This window comes from Bos indicus, chromosome 5 (genome assembly GCF_029378745.1).
Source record: "Bos indicus isolate NIAB-ARS_2022 breed Sahiwal x Tharparkar chromosome 5, NIAB-ARS_B.indTharparkar_mat_pri_1.0, whole genome shotgun sequence".
Classification (NCBI taxonomy): domain Eukaryota; kingdom Metazoa; phylum Chordata; class Mammalia; order Artiodactyla; family Bovidae; genus Bos; species Bos indicus.
In genome coordinates this window covers 35060837-35076727 of record NC_091764.1, presented here as the reverse complement: position 1 = coordinate 35076727, position 15891 = coordinate 35060837, and the positions used below count along the sequence as shown (strand labels likewise).

General features: G+C 39.2%; 1 protein-coding gene and 1 pseudogene across 3 annotated transcripts in view; both read left to right on the top strand.

Annotated features, from left to right (window-relative positions):
• The window catches only part of ANO6 (anoctamin 6), a 234362-nt gene that overhangs the window by 113652 nt on the left and 104819 nt on the right, over positions 1-15891 (top strand). The window lies entirely within an intron of this gene.
• LOC139183110 (mitochondrial fission factor pseudogene) lies at positions 1528-5763 on the top strand (annotated as a pseudogene).

The window sequence follows — 15891 nt, the reverse complement described above, 5'->3', positions numbered from 1 at the left end:
GACACAACTGAGGCAACTTAGCACACACACATACACATACATGTATATACACAAATGTACATGTATGTATCTGTATTAATACACACACAGAGAGAAATATTTATTAAAGAGACTTATCTCAAGGAACCTGCTTCCACAACTGTGGGTTCTAATCTGTGGGGCAGAGAGGCAGGAAGGGCAGGCTGGAAACCCCTGGGTAGGGGCAGACACTGCAGTCTCGAGACGGAATTTCTTTTTCTCAGAGAGGCCTCAGTTTTTTTAAGGCCAGCCAGCTGCCTACCTGAGTCCCACTTAGATCATTGAGAATAATTTCTGTTCCCTAAAGTAATCTGATTACCACATCAGTTAACCACATCTACAAAATAAGTTCATAGCAACTCTTAGATTCGTGTCTGATTGCTTAAGTTCCCTGGTGTCTCAAGATGGTAAAGAATCTGCCTGCAATGTGGTAGACCTGGGTTCGATCCCTGGGTTGGGAAGATCCCTTGGAGGAGGGCATGGCAACCCTCTCCAGTATTCTTGCCTGGAGAATCCCCATGGACAGAGGACTGGTGGGCAACAGTCCATGGGGTCAAAAAGAGTCCAACATGACTGAGCAACTAAGCACAGCATAGCACAGAACCCAGGCAAGGTGGTGCATAAACCCAACCGTCTCAGTAGATATTTTACTGGAGGGTATCCAAATAGCACAGCCTAAGTCAAGAAATGAAAGTGGAAGAGGGTGAGGTATGCTCAGTTTGTATCCAGCACAAAGTTGATCTAGGGAAGTGGAAGAAAATGAAGTTAAAAAGTTAGTTCTATGAACTTATAGTTGCCAGGGAGGGAGAGTGGGGAGAAAGGATAGTTAGGGAGTTTGGAATTGATATGTACACACTGCTATATTTAGAATGGATAACCAATGAGGACCAACTGTATAGCACAGGGAATTCTGCTTAATGTTATGCAGCAGCCTGGATGGGAGGAGAGTCTGGGGGAGAATGGTTACATGTATACGTATGGCCGAGTTCCTTTGCTGTCCACCTGAAACTGTCACAACATTGTTAATCGGCTATACCCCAATATAAAATCAAAAGTTAAAAAAAATATAAAAGTTACTTTCGGGTAGACTGTAGCAGTCTCCAGCTAAGGGTCTGGACTTTTGAACTGAGGAGACAAAGCTATGTCTAGGGGCAGCTCTGACCGTGTTTCCATCTGTTCTGTGTCTGTGCTGTCCACTTAGTTACACGTGGTTGTGGAGACACTTGAAAGTGGCTAGTGAGACAGAGGAACTGCATATGTAATTCTGTCTCATTTTAATTCAGGTAAATTAAATAACCCCATGCAGCTAGTAGCTACTGTATTGAACAGTGTAGCCAGAGAGAGATCAGTGTGGCATGAGTATGTAGGGGGCATAAGAAGGAGAAACAGAACATAAGCTGTCCAGTTAGTAGCCTCCTCTGGTAGTCCCTGTGTGGGGGTGGGTGGGGGGGACAGAGAAAGTGGGAAGGAAAAGAAGGGCGTGGGGGAGAAGGGAGTCAGTTTACCATGTGGTTGCCCCTCTCTCCATCTTTCCCACCACTTCTCTGCCTTCCCACTATCTGCTCCTCTCTCACCCAAGCCCCTCCTGTCTGTCCCATGTCCTCAGAGCTCACCCAAACTCACCTGCTCTTCTCACTCACTTCCTCAGATTCGATTATAAGCTCTGTGTTAACACCTCCCAAGTTTATACTTGCAGCCTCAGCTCTCTCTCAACCCCAGACCCGTGGCATCTCCACTTGAAAATATTACTGATTCATAATCTTCCCTCTCTAATTGTATTTCTCTTCCAGCTTTTTGAATTTTGGTAAAAGTAATCTCCATCCTTTCAGCCACTTGGGCTGGAAACCTCAGAATCTTCCCAGCCCCTTATGTCTGACCTGCTGATTCAGCCTGTCCCTGTCTTCTTGCCCCCCTCAGAAGCATTGCCACCTCTCTTCCCGGGACTCACACAGTCCCTCTGTGCACACTTCTGCCATCCATGATCTACTTTCTGAGCAGTTTGTCTAAAAAGAGAAAACACATCAATTTGTTTCTTCTGTAATGTGTAATAAAATTTTCCTCCTGATGCTTTAGCTATCATATTACTAAATGTCATAGGATAAAGGGTTAATTAATTTCAGTTGATTTATTTAATAATATTTATGCATTTAATATTTCTATAACCCTGTAAAATAGATACAATTGAAAAATTTCACTGAAATATCCCTTGGGGCATATATTCCAGTGAGAGAGACAGACATTAATCAAATAATTACACAATTAAAATTGTGAGGTGACATTTAAAGATGAATATAAGGTGCTCTGAGAGAAAGTCAGAGAGAGACCCAAGCTACAAGGAAGGTCAGGAAAGGGCTCCATGAAGAGTCAGAAATCGTGGAGAGGGAGAGAAGGAAATTTAGGAGATGGAAACTACAGGTGCAGAGATAGGGGAAAATACTTGTATGGAACAACATAGTCATTCAAAATGTCATTGAGGGTTTTCTTTCCCCCCTGGCTGCGTGCGTCTCCGGCCGGTGATTTGCCCGGGCGCCTCCGTGCGCTCGGCCGATGGCCTCTGAGACCGCCCACCCGAGCACCCCAGGAGCCGGCGGACCCTCCAGCGGGCCCAGGGGGACAAAAGTGGCTCTAAATCCAGCACGTGCATACTGAGGCAAGTTAATGGATTTAATATGAAGCACAGAAGCAAATAATGCCAAAGAGCAAGAAGTAATTGGTACACATTTAGTGAGTGGGGCAGCCTTTTCTTCTCCCACTGCTGCTGAGATGGTGGAAATTAGTCGAATTCAGTATGAAATGGAATACACCGAAGGTATTAGTCAGCGAATGAGGGTCCCAGAAAAATTAAAGGTAGCACCACCAAATGCTGACCTGGAACAAGGATTTCAAGAAGGAGTTTCAAATGCTAATGTGATTATGCAAATTCCAGAGAGAATTGTGGTAGCAGGAAATAATGAAGACATTCCATTTTCAAGACCAGCAGATCTTGACCTTATACAGTCAAATAACTCCCTTTAAGCCTCTGGCTCTAAAAACACCACCTCGTGTGCTTACGCTGAGTGAAAGACCGCTAGATTTTCTGGATTTAGAAAGACCTGCTCCAACCCCTGAAAATGATGAAATCCGTGCAGTTGGCAGGCTAAAAAGAGAACGCTCTATGAGTGAAAATGCTCTTCGCCAAAATGGACAGCTGGTCAAAACTGACTCCATTCCTGTGTCGTGTGATGGGTCTGCTGCCACCACTTCTCATCCTCATCATGACAACGTCAGGTATGGCATTTCAAATATAGATGCAATGATTGAAGGAACTTCAGAAGACATGACAGTTGTAGATGCAGCTTGATTAAGACGACAGAGAAACTAAATAGACGTCTACAACTTCTGAAAGAGGAGAACAAAGAATGGGCTGAAAGAGAAATGGTCATGTATTCAATTACTGTAGCATTCTGGCGGCTTAATAGCTGGCTCTGGTTTCGCCGCTAGAGGTAACCTCAGCTCTCAGAAATTGTCTCAACAGCTGGAAATATAAAGAATTTGCAAACTTCAAAAAAAAAAAAAATGTCAATAAGGGTTAACATTAGTGAGAATTTCCTGGAGATCCAGCTGTTAGGACTCTGCACTTTCATTGCCACAGGGACACAGTTTCAGTCCCTGGTTGGGGAACTAAGATCACACAAGCGACATGGTAAGGCCAAAAACAAGCAAACAAACGAAAACATGTTAATGGAATATAGTAGCTGACAACTGCATTGGGATAGAGCATAATCTTAAATTTTCCAGACCACCTGGAACAGCCTTTGGAAACTGACAAGGCAGAACCTTGTCTATTAAACACTTTGACTTGAATATGTTATCTCAAGGCAATTCAGCAAGTATCTGTTGGCTTACTTTCCTAGTTGTTATAGGTTAAAAACAGTTCTTTTCCTTCACATTATAATCCAATTAAAATTATAGTATGTATACATAAAAATAGGTGGCATTATACTCTATATGGGTTTCCCTTGTGGCTCAGCTGGTAAAGAATCTGCCTGCAATGCGGGAGACCTGGGTTTGGTCCCTTGGTTGGGAAGATCCCCTGGAGAAAGGAAAGGCTATCTACTCCAGTACTCTGGCCTGGAGAATTCCATGGACTGTATAGTCCATGGGGTCGCCAAGTCGGACATGACTGAGCGACTTCACATACTCTATATGGTATCATACTGTTACAATTTATATAATCTAAAATTAAAAGCCAGAATGAATGCTATAGAACAGTAGTTCTAAACTTTTTATATTCTTATACTTTACGCTGTTAATAAAATATTGACCCCCAAGAGCATCTTTAACATGGATATATCTATCTGTATTAAATAACTGATAGTATTAGAACTGAAAAAAATAATTAAACAATCCATAAGAAACTCAAAATATGAAAATTTTTTACATATGAAAATATTTTATGAAATTGACTTTTCTAAAACAAAAATTAGCAAGAAGAGTGGCATTATTTTGCATATTTTACAGATCTCTTTAAGAGAAGACAGCTGTTTCTTCTATTTGAGGCTTTTAACTTTAGTTAAAAGTTGCAATATGTTGTTTTGGTTGAAGTATATGACATAGATGCAGCCTTACAGAGATAGGTAGGTAGAAAAGAGTATTTTAAAGCCTTTTTAGGTCAATGTCAATATTCTTCTTTGATGCCACATTAAAATTCAATAAATAGTAGTTCTTAAACATTGCATATAATATGGAATGCAAAACCATTTCAGTGAGCTTTTGTGTGTTAAAAGCCTGTCTTGCATCTCTCTTATATGCCTGTTGTCCTTCTGCATTACCTCTTTGGAAAAATGCCTGTTCTTTTCTTCTGCCCATTTTTTAAATTGGATTGTTTGTTTTTTGATGTTGAGTTGTATGAGCGTTTGTATATATTGATTATTAATGCCTTATCAGTCATATCAATTGCAAACATCTTCTGTTCAGCAGGTTGTCCTTGGCAAAGCTTTTAAGTGTAACTCAGCCTCATTTGTTTATTTTTGCTTTTGTTTCCTTTGCTTTAGAATATGGGTCCAAAAAGATATTGCTGCAACTTACTTCATAGAGTATTCTGACTGTATTTTCCTCTAGGAGTTTGATAGTATCCAGGCTTACATTTAGGTCTTTAGTCCATATTGAGTTATTTTTGTGTGGGGGGTTAAAGAATGTTCTAATTTCATTAGTTTACGAGTAGCTGCCTAGGCACAGAAAAAGATGCTCAACATCACTATTCATCAGGGATCAAATCAAACCTTCAATGAAATCACCTCACACCTGTCAGAATGGCTGTCATCAAAAAATAAATAAATAAAGGAATACAAATGTGGGGAAGGATATGAGAAAGGGAACTCTCCTGTCTTATTGGTGGGAGCAGCCACTGTGGAAAATAGTATGGAGGTTTGTCAAAAAACTAAAAGTTACTATATAACCCAACAATTCCATTCCTGGGTATAGACCTGAAAGCAGCAAAAACACTAATTTGAAAAGATGCATCCACCCCGATGTTTACAGCAACATTAATTACAATTGCTAAGGCATAGTAGCAACCTGGATGGACTTGGATGGTATTTGGCTAAAGTGAAGTAAGTCAGACAGACAAAGACAAATACTGTATGATATTACTTATGTGTGGAATCTAAAAAATACAGCAAATTAGTGAATAAAAGAAAAAGAAGCAGATTCACAGAGAGTACAAACTAGTTGTTACCAGTGGTGAGAGAGAAGGGAGGATGGCTAATATAGGGGTGGGAGGTGAAGTCTGTCTTGCATTTTGATTGAATCTTTATCCAAGCATGATTTTATTATTGTGCATTGGGCAGTTGGAAAATATTGGTTCATTGAATTAACTAACTTTTACAAATTTTGATCCATTTCATGATATCCATTTTATGATATAAAATATTTTAAAAAATATCTCCAATCTCCATTTCATCAATCTCATAAGAAAATCCATTAAATATTGGGAACCTGTCAAGTTCCCAGTGGCAAATACAAGTTGTCTTAAATTCTAATACGTTAATTGCTCAAAAGCGTGAATTTTATCATTAGCAACAAATATTGTCAGCTGTTTTCCTTGAAATGACAGTTGCGCTTTGTTCATTTTAGGGAAAATATCTGCCAAACACTTAAGCTTGATAACTGCGTTTTGTGTCAGTTGTCTGTCAAGTGAAAGTAGGGTCTGTGGAAAAAACCGACAACTCAAAAATTGCTCAGCAATTTTCCTGAAGACCACCATCATACTTTGATGCACAGCAGGAGTGCTTTCTGAGTACCTCCATTTCTTTACAGAATATTAAAAACCCAGGTACTCAAGGGTCAAGGTTTCATAAAGTTAGTAATTGTTTCAGCTTCATGAAGAACATTCCTAAGTGAAGTGATTCACAAATAGAGAACAAACAAGTGGTTACCAGTGGGGAGAGAGAAGGGAGGATGGCTAATACAGGGGTGAGAGGGGAGTCTGTCCTGCAGACTGTGAGTTGGTGGTGAAGAGCACGATGATGACTTGCACGCTTTGGTGCCACTACTGAGATGTGCTACGGTGCTGGTTTTTGTACCATCATTGTAGATGTTAACACAATGAGAATAAGAAATAACATTTTAGTATTGTATAAAAATGCTTGTGACCTCATGGGCCCCCTCAAAGGATTTCAGGAATCCCCAGAGGTCCACAGAACCCACATCCATTGGCATGGACAGTAGTCTGGTGCCGGAGAAAGAAACATGAAGCCAGTTGTTAGAAAGGCTTCGTGAGAGAAGAACTGAGCTACACCTTTGAGGAAAATTAGGATTTGGATCAGTGGAAAGAAGCATGGAAGGGGTTTCCAGAGGGGAAATCATGTGAGCAGAGGAGGAGAGACAGAAAGCAGCATGATACAGTCAAGGTCTGACGAGAAAGCATGGTTGGGTTGGAGGGTTAGGAATGGAGAGGGACAATAAATACAATGTGAGATGAATCAGATTAGGAGAGATCTGAATACCTATCTGAAAAGTTTGCACTTTCTCCAGAGGACGTTGTAGGTAACAAGGTTTTTGAATCTGTGATTTGAATGTGTTGATTCAGGAACATCCATATAGTGACAGTGTATAAATTGAATTGGCAGACAAGACAACTGGATACTAGGAGATGAATTGGGATATTCATTGTCATCTAGTTAGCGAAGGTCAAGAGCATGGGCGAGGGTGATGGTAATAGATGAAACTAAGTGAAATGCAGACTAATGGCTTCAAAAGTAGAAGCAATATGAGAACTAAGGACAAAAAAGTCAAAAGGTTACCAGTATATTGTATTTTATAACCCCAGTTCCTTGCCAAGGACATTGTTAGGAAAATGGATAAAAAGTGGGTGTTTCTGTGTAAGATCATACATGAAGCTTTCTCCTCCCTGAAAAATCAGAATGCTTCCTTTTTTCTGATAACAAGGACTGTATCACTGAACACACTTCCTTCTTGCTCTGCTGCCAGGAGGCCTTGTGCCAGTCTCCTGTTAAAATCACAACAATTAAAATTGTTCCTGTGGTTAGCATTTCTTCCTCCTATGTTCGATAGCCCTGATTCTCCATCTATGTTTATTTATTTGTTTTTTATTAAGGTATGCTGCTGCTGCTAAGTCGCCTCAGTCGTGTCCGACTCTGTGTGACCCCATAGACAGCAGCCCACGAGGCTCCTCTGTCCCTGGGATTCTCCAGGCAAGAATACTGGAGTGGGTTGCCATTTCCTTCTCCAGTGTATGAAAGTGAAAAGTGAAAGTGAAGTCGCTCAGTCGTTCCCGACTCTTAGTGACCATGGACTACAGCCTACAAGGCTCCTCTGTCCATGGGATTTTCCAGGCAAGAGTACTGGAGTGGGGTGCCATTGCCTTCTCCGATATTAAGGTATAGTTGATGTATATAATATTATATATTAGAGGTATGCAACACAGTGTTCATAATTTTTAAAGGTTATACTCCGTTTACAGATACTGGCTATATTCCCTGTGTTTACAATATTTCCTTGTAGCTTGTTTATTTTATACATAATAGTTTGTACCTCTTAATCCCCTACCTCTTTCTTGCCTCCCTGCCTTCCTTCTCCCCTGTGGTAACCATTTAGTTTGTTCTCTGTGAGTGACTCTCTTTTTTGTTGTATTCACTGCTGTGTTCAATTGTTAAGTCGTGTCTGACTCTTTGCGACCCCATGGACTGCAGCATGCCAGGCATCCCTGTCCTTTACTGTTTCCCAGAGTTTGCTCAACTATCTCATCTTCTGTTGCCCCTTTCTCTTTCTACCCTCAATCTTTTCCAGCATCAGGATTTTTTTTCCAGGTGTCCAAAGGATTGGAGCTACAGCTTCATTATCAGTCCTTCCAATGAATATTCAGGGTTGATTTCCTTTAGGATTAACTGGTTTGATCTCTTTGCTGTCCGAGGGACTCTCAATAGTCTTCTCCAGCCCCACAGTTTGAAAGCATCAAATTGTTTCTTTGACTATATGAACCTTTGTTGGCAAAGTGATGTCTTTGCTTTTTAATATGCTCTCTAGGTTTGTCATAGCTTTTCTTCCAAGGAGCAAGTGTCTTTTAACTTCATGGCTGCAGTCACCATCTGCAGTGATTTTGGACCCCAAGAAAATACAATCTGCCACTGTTTCCATTGTTTCCCCATTTATTTGCCGTGAAGTGACGGGACCAGATAGAGATGATCTTAGTTTTTTGAATGTTGAATTTTAAGCCAACTTTTTCACTTTCCTCTTTTCACCCTCATCAAGAGGCTCTTTAGTTCCTCTTTGCTTTCTGCCAGTATGGTGATATCATCTGTCTATCTGAAGTTGCTGATATCTCTCCCAGCAGTCTTGATTCCAACTTGTGATACATCCAGCCCAGCATTTTGCATGATGTACTCTTCATAAATTAAATAAATGGGTGACAATATACAGCGTAACATACTCCTTTCCCAATTTTGAATCAGTCAGTTTTTGCATATCTGGTTCTAACTGTTGTTTTTTGACCTGCTTACAGGTTTCTCAGTAGACAGGTAAGGTGGTCTAGTATTCTCATCTCTTTAAGAATTTTCCACAGTTTGTTGTGAGTCACACAGTCAAAGGCTTTAGCATAGTCAATAAAGCAGACGTAGATGTTTTACTGGAATTCTCTTGCTTTTTCTATGATCCAGTGGATGTTGGCAATTTGGTCCTGTTTTATTTTTAGAGTCCACATATAAGTGATAGCATACAGCGTTAGTCTTTTTCTGTCTGACTTATTTCACTTAGCATGATGCTCTCTTCAGTCCATCCATGTTGTTGTAGATGGAGGAATTTCTTTTTTTTTTATTTTTCGTCTCTGTCTCTATTTACAATTCATTAATCTTACTATTTTCATTCTGTTTGATGCCAGATATCATAGGACCTCTTTTGAAAGAGATTGGGATAAGAGGAGTAATATATGTTAACTCTACCATATTTTATTCATTTCTGGGATGGATCCCTTTGTTTCAGTCACAGTTTACTCAGAATCTGAAGAAAGCTAAAAAGCCTCTGACATCCAAAACCAAAGCACCACGGCCATTTCAAAGAAAGTCAACAAATTTGGTTAATCTGGTTGCCCAAAGCAGATAGAAGCAGTATATCTATGATAGCAGTATATCACTATCATAAAGGAGTAGTGGAATACCTATTAAAAACTGGTAAATTCATAACAAAAGAAGAGACTTTGTAATCTGAGTGGTAGCAGAGAGAAACAGCAAGATGCAGGTGAAAGTTCATAATGACTGTAAAGTATGTGAATGCACTTAACATAATCAATTAAGTAGTCAATAAAGAACTATTTCATGTTAAGTAAAGAACACCAAGATCTCACATTTATTGAGCTTTTACTGTGTTCTGGGCTCTGTGTAGTTGCTTTACATGCACATCTCACTTAATCTTCCTAAGAACCCTGAATTTCTTTCTATGATTTCCCCCCTTTTTACAGGTAAATAAATTCAGTTTAAAGAGATAAAGTATATACACAGAGGCACACAGCTAGCTAGCTGTATATAGTTGAGTTGCGATTTGAACCGAGCTCTGCCAGATACCACAACCCGTGTTTTTTATTTTTAATTGAAGCTCTCTCTCCATTTTTACCTCCTTACTTATAATGTAGTAGTAGTAATAGTAGTTGTGTGCAGTGTCCTCTCTAAAGATCAGAAATGTTATGTACTACATTTGGGGAAATTTTGAGCACAAAAGGTTAAAGTAACCTTTTAATTGGTGTAAAGTTCATCTGAATACTCATTTCCTCAGAACACTTTATTTCTTAAGACTTCCCAATAACTGATTGGGAGGAGGATTTTTTAAGGTGTTATTTATTATTTGTAGTCAATTAATAGATTTTTGTGCCATTGTTTTAAATGAGTCACTTGGGTTTTTTAACTTTGTTTTGGAAACATCTCTGCATCCTCATTTTGATGCCACGAAGAGCAGCCATTCTTGTAAACTGTGTCTTGAGTTACAACCGAAAAAATACTATCTTTATAAAGCATTAACCAGCTGACAGGAGTTGGCACCGTGCTTGCTTTGCTGGGCACCAGATGCTCTGATTTGTTTTTCTTCCTCTTGCTATGAATGAGGTTGCAAACATCGGTTCCCAGAGAGATGGTCTGAGAAGATTATGCCCAAGGCACATGTTATGACATGGGGATATAACAGTCCAATAGGGGAGTCATAGTGGAAGACAGGACGCTTGTGCTGCAAACCCTAAGCAGCCAAAAATAACTCAGGGCAGTTCTTAGACGGCGCAGGGGAATCTCCTGTGGAAGATAAAGAGCTCTCTGGGAATGATGGGTTGTCATTTTGAGGGAGTCTGCAGAAGAATTACATGTGAACCTAGTGAGATGAACACCTGTTGCCTTACTTACGCCCTCAGTTACACCTTATGTATCTTCTTCAGCTCAAAAATCTGAAGAACAGTATCTTGAAACTCCCTTTTCTGTTTATTCTCAGATCATATTCACATTTTATGAGATAGGCTTTCATTCAAAAGCATGAAATATCAGTGGTAACCCAGGTCCCATGCAATTCACGTTACTGAGAAAAGAGGGGGCAGTTCACAACTGTGGATTTGGTGTATTAATTAGCCTAACAGTTAATATTTCTGAGTCATAACCACTTAATTTTCCAAAAACTGAAATTAAGTATGCTATTGAAATCAGATTAATTAAGAGTAACTAGAGAGTAAGCGGTGGAAAACCTATGGTAATAAAGTCAAGCTAAAATTATTGTTAAGTCGAAGGATCTTAAAATTGTAGATGGGATAGTGTGCTAGTCCATTAAGTCATGAAGGATTTGGTTATAGCAATATTATTTTTGTTCTGATTCCAGAGTATGAGATTGGGAGCTATTTCTTAAAGATCAAAAAATGTCATTTAGGACAGCCATCATGCCTGCATCGAAAATCTATTGCATAATCTTCCTTGAGAGGTGACATGAACTGAAAATGTTAGTAGGTTCAAAAAAGTTTAAGATAATTGGAATGCTGTTAAATCTATAATAGAATAGTAAAACTTAGGGGATATCAAATTAGAGGTCAGCCTCCAGGAAGATAATCATTCTCTTAAAAATGTCCTATTGCACACACTTGTCTTGTTTCATCATGTCCATCATTTTATCATTCCTGACTTTATTTGGAATATCTTATAGCTTAATCTCACCCACATTCCTTTCTCTAATGTTACCACTACTGGATGAGAACAGTGCAAGCAGATGATGGCTTCTTCTGGAAAAGGGGAAGTATGAAAACAGCCACTCCAGACTTTTTCACATTTTCCCTCTTCTTTTCCTTTTCTTCCTTTTCCTTTCTTTTTTCCTCTTGTTTTCTGCAGATCACCTTTAAGGATGGCTAAGCAAAAGTTATAAAAATGGTGGACTGCCTGTGGGGAAACAGGAAAGCAAAACAAGTTTGAAATCGTGCTAACGCAAATCCCAACCCCAACTGCAACTGTGGGTATAAGGAAAAGTTAACTCAGAGTCCCTCTGCTCTGGGAAGGCTCCTAAACTAATAAGCATCTTCCCACTGTGGAAAGCTTATTATCTGCTTTGGTTGCTTAACTCCTTTTAAGGAAGCTTTATTGTAAATGTCATGTCATAGTTCTATTTTCATATTTCCTCTAGCCTGGTTCATAAATTTTAAGAATGTAATATTTAAAAACATAGGGAACTCTGTTTGCTAAAACTACTGCTTCCTTGGCAGAGGCTAGAGGGAAATATTGAACCACAGTTATGCCTGAGGCATTATGCCTCCACCCTCATCCTGTGTTTGAAACGTGATGTTCTAATAATAGAACTCCAGAGTTTATTTTAACACAGGCAAACAAAGGCAAAATACATAGACCAAACTAGGGAGCTATCGGCATTGAACGTTCCTTTATCAATATAACAACAAAAAAAGAAACGGCAGCAGTAGCAGCATTTTCATGGCAAAATCTAATATTATTTATAAATGAACTACATATATTTCTGATGGGAAATGACTGAAAGTAGTCAATTGTACTATTTGGAAACTATAGCCATTTACAAATATAAAATAGCAAGTCTTTTTTTTTTGTTTTTAAGAATTTGTACATCAGTTTTTAACCAGCAACAGAAATCATTTGTAAACTAAATAAGCAGTAAGTTCTATATTCTAAAGAAATATGAGTCAAAATATATCCTCATATTTGGTAGTTGCATAGGAGGCGTATAAACTGTAATGGAAAGTGTGTCCAGGGGGCAGTGACCTTCTCAAACTACTCTCACACATTCCAGTTAAATGTCTACATTTCAGAAAACACATCAGCATTGTTGAGGACAGAGTTGGTGGACAGCGCCCTAGAGTCTTTCTCTCTTTTTCTTTTGGGAAGTAACTATATGGTCTGCTTCTGTATTAGCATTTACTTACAGTGTGGTCTTTAGAATCTCATGAGTAAAAACCAAGATAACCTACTGGAAAGGGATTAAATAATAAGATAGTTAGGTCAAGAATGTGTTATAAATAATAAGATAGTTCAGTTAGGTCAAGAATGTGTGTGTGTGTATGTCAACGCACTCAGTCATGTGACTCTTTGTAATCCCATGGACTCTAGGCCACCACACTCCTCTGTCCATGGAATTTTCCAGGCAAGAATACTGGAGTGGGTTGCCATTTCCTACTCCAGGGGATCTTCCTAACCCAGGGATCAAACCCACATTTCTTGTGTCTTCTGCATTGGCAGGCAGATTCTTTACCGCTGCACCACCTAGGAAGCCCAAGTTGAAAGTAGTAATTGACATTTCAGAAAAGCAGTAATTCAGTTGGGCAGTACCCACAAAAATGTTAGTGCTCTCTAATTAAAAGGTGAAAATGAATTTTTTTTTTTTTTTTTTTTTTACTATCATGGGAAAAGTGAGAAAGAATGAAATCCAGTGAGGGAAAGGCACTTCATACTCTACTGGTGGAAGTGTTCATTTTTATAAATATTTTGGATGATGGTTTGGCAACATATATATCAAAAAACTTCCAAAACTTAAAATCTTGTAGAATTTAGCCTAAGGAAATAGTGATTGAACATGTACACAGATATATATGTACAAAGATGCTCCTTGCAGCAGTTTATGAAAGCAACAGATTGGAAGCAGCTTATACATGTTCATCAGTGGAGGAACTGTTTAGATGGTATTGCAGCTATTAAACATGATGGTGTAGAGCTTTATATCAAGCTAAAAAAATGGTTGTGATGGGTGTTTTTAGAACAGTGTGCATAGCATGGTATTCTCTTAGTGAATGTGCATGTGTGTGAGAGAGAGATCCAAAATATTGACAAGCGTGGCTCCTCTTTGGGAGATGGGATTACATATGACTTTTATTCCTTTATACTTCTCTATATCTTCAGAATTTTTTTGTTACTGAGTATATATTACTTTTATCATCAGGAAAAAAAGAAAGGTATTTTTTCCTAGGAGAAAAGCAAACCGAGCTCCTGCTAAATGCGAAGACGCAGCAGAGAACTCAGGGTGAACAAGAACTGGCCACCGGCCTTCAGAAGTTGATGGTGTGTTTGAGTGGAGAAGGAGACAGTGTAGTTTGTACAAATGTCATTCTGGGTCACTCCTGAGTCGAGTTTCCCCTGATTGTCATGGAGTTACTAACAAGGGATGTTCTTGGACTCTAACAGAGTTGTAGTTGTCACAGAGACCTCCTCCTTGAATGAGTAACTTTTCCACTGCATTTCTTTCCCCTCACACGTTCATGAAAAGGGAAGTCAAAGTGTTAGTCGCTCAGTGAAGTCCGACTTGATTTGCAACTCACAGACTGTTTGCCTGCCAGGCTCCTCTGTTCATGAAATTCTCCAGGCAAGAATATTGGAAGAGGTAGGCATTCCCTTCCATAGGGGCTCTTCCCAACCCAGGAATTAAACCCGGGTCTCCTGCCTTGCAGGCACATTTTTCTACCGTCTGAGTCACTAGGGAAGCCCACACATTCTTGAATGTCTCATCAGAAACATGTTGACTAATCCCCATAACATGCCATTGACTTGACTGACTTCCCTTTGGCTCCCTTGTACATCCGTGTGTTTACTTATTCTTACTCCTGGTAGTGAAAGTGGAAGTAAGCCCTGGGACTAACGTGTTACTCCCGTCCCTGCTTCTCACAATACTAATCTTCCACTTTCCGCATTCAGCCCTCCACACCTGCAGTTCTTGGCGTTTTTCTTTGTACTTTGCATTTTCTCACTGTCAAGTATTCTTTCGGGCCAAGGAGGTGGCCTGAATAAAAGGAATAAGAATTAATCCAGTCTCTGCTATCCTTTGCACTAATTTTGCACAATTGTTTAAAGAAAAAAAAAATGTTCCACTAATTCTTATGCCTTGAATCTGCCTGGACTCTGCTACAGTTAGGGAAAACACCAGAATATATTGATACCTCATTTATAACTACATGGCATATAAATAAATTTTCACTATGTTCTAGATTTCGTGGGATCTAAATATTTACATAAAGGCTTTTGCTTCTAAATTTTTGTTTCCCTATAACTTGCTATGGGCAGAGATCCAAGGTTTACTGAAAAACAGAAAATCCTGTATTTTCATTTTAGTTTTCTGCTATGATTAAAGTTTGTTTTTGTCTTTTGTGTTCTTCTTGGAATTAACTAACTACTTTGTTTTGCTAGTCTTAAGGACTATAGAGAGCCACATGTGTTTTCCATATTCACGTATCACTTGCTCTTTAATTACATGTTTTGATATTGTTTACTTTTCATAATGTAATTCCTCAACTATCATTGTTAGACAATAAGGCTTTTTGTGTCCTACTTTCTGTAAAGGTTGAGACCATTAATCTCAATAAAGCTGGAATACTCTCTCATCTCATAGTAAACAACAACCCTGTCAGGGCAGGAATAGAGGGTATGGAAATTCTCTAGAATTTTTAATCTGATACAGTCAGATAATATCACTTGTTGTAAGGCAAGTTTCTAGCATCATTATACATAAACAAGAGTTTGAGCAAAGATAACAATCTGATTGCTTTGTATCCAGATGTTGGGCAAATCATTTAACATTTGCATTTTAAACTCTAGGAGTAGATGGCCTCTGTTGTAAAATAGGATTTCCAATTTGGGTTTTGCAGAGTTTATTTGCAGAAACGTTTTGTTTACTTATTTAGTGGCTCACATGGTGAAGAATCTGCCTGTAGTACAGGAGACCTGGGTTCAATCCCTGGGTCAGGGAGATTCCCTGGAGAAGGGAATGGTAACCCACTCCAGTATTCTTGCCTGGAGAATTCCATGGACGGAGGAGTCTGGTGGGCTACAGTTCATGGAGTCGCAAAGAGTGAGAAACAACTAACACTTTCACTTTTTTTATTTAAAGACACTTGGGAAGTGTGAGGTTGGACACATG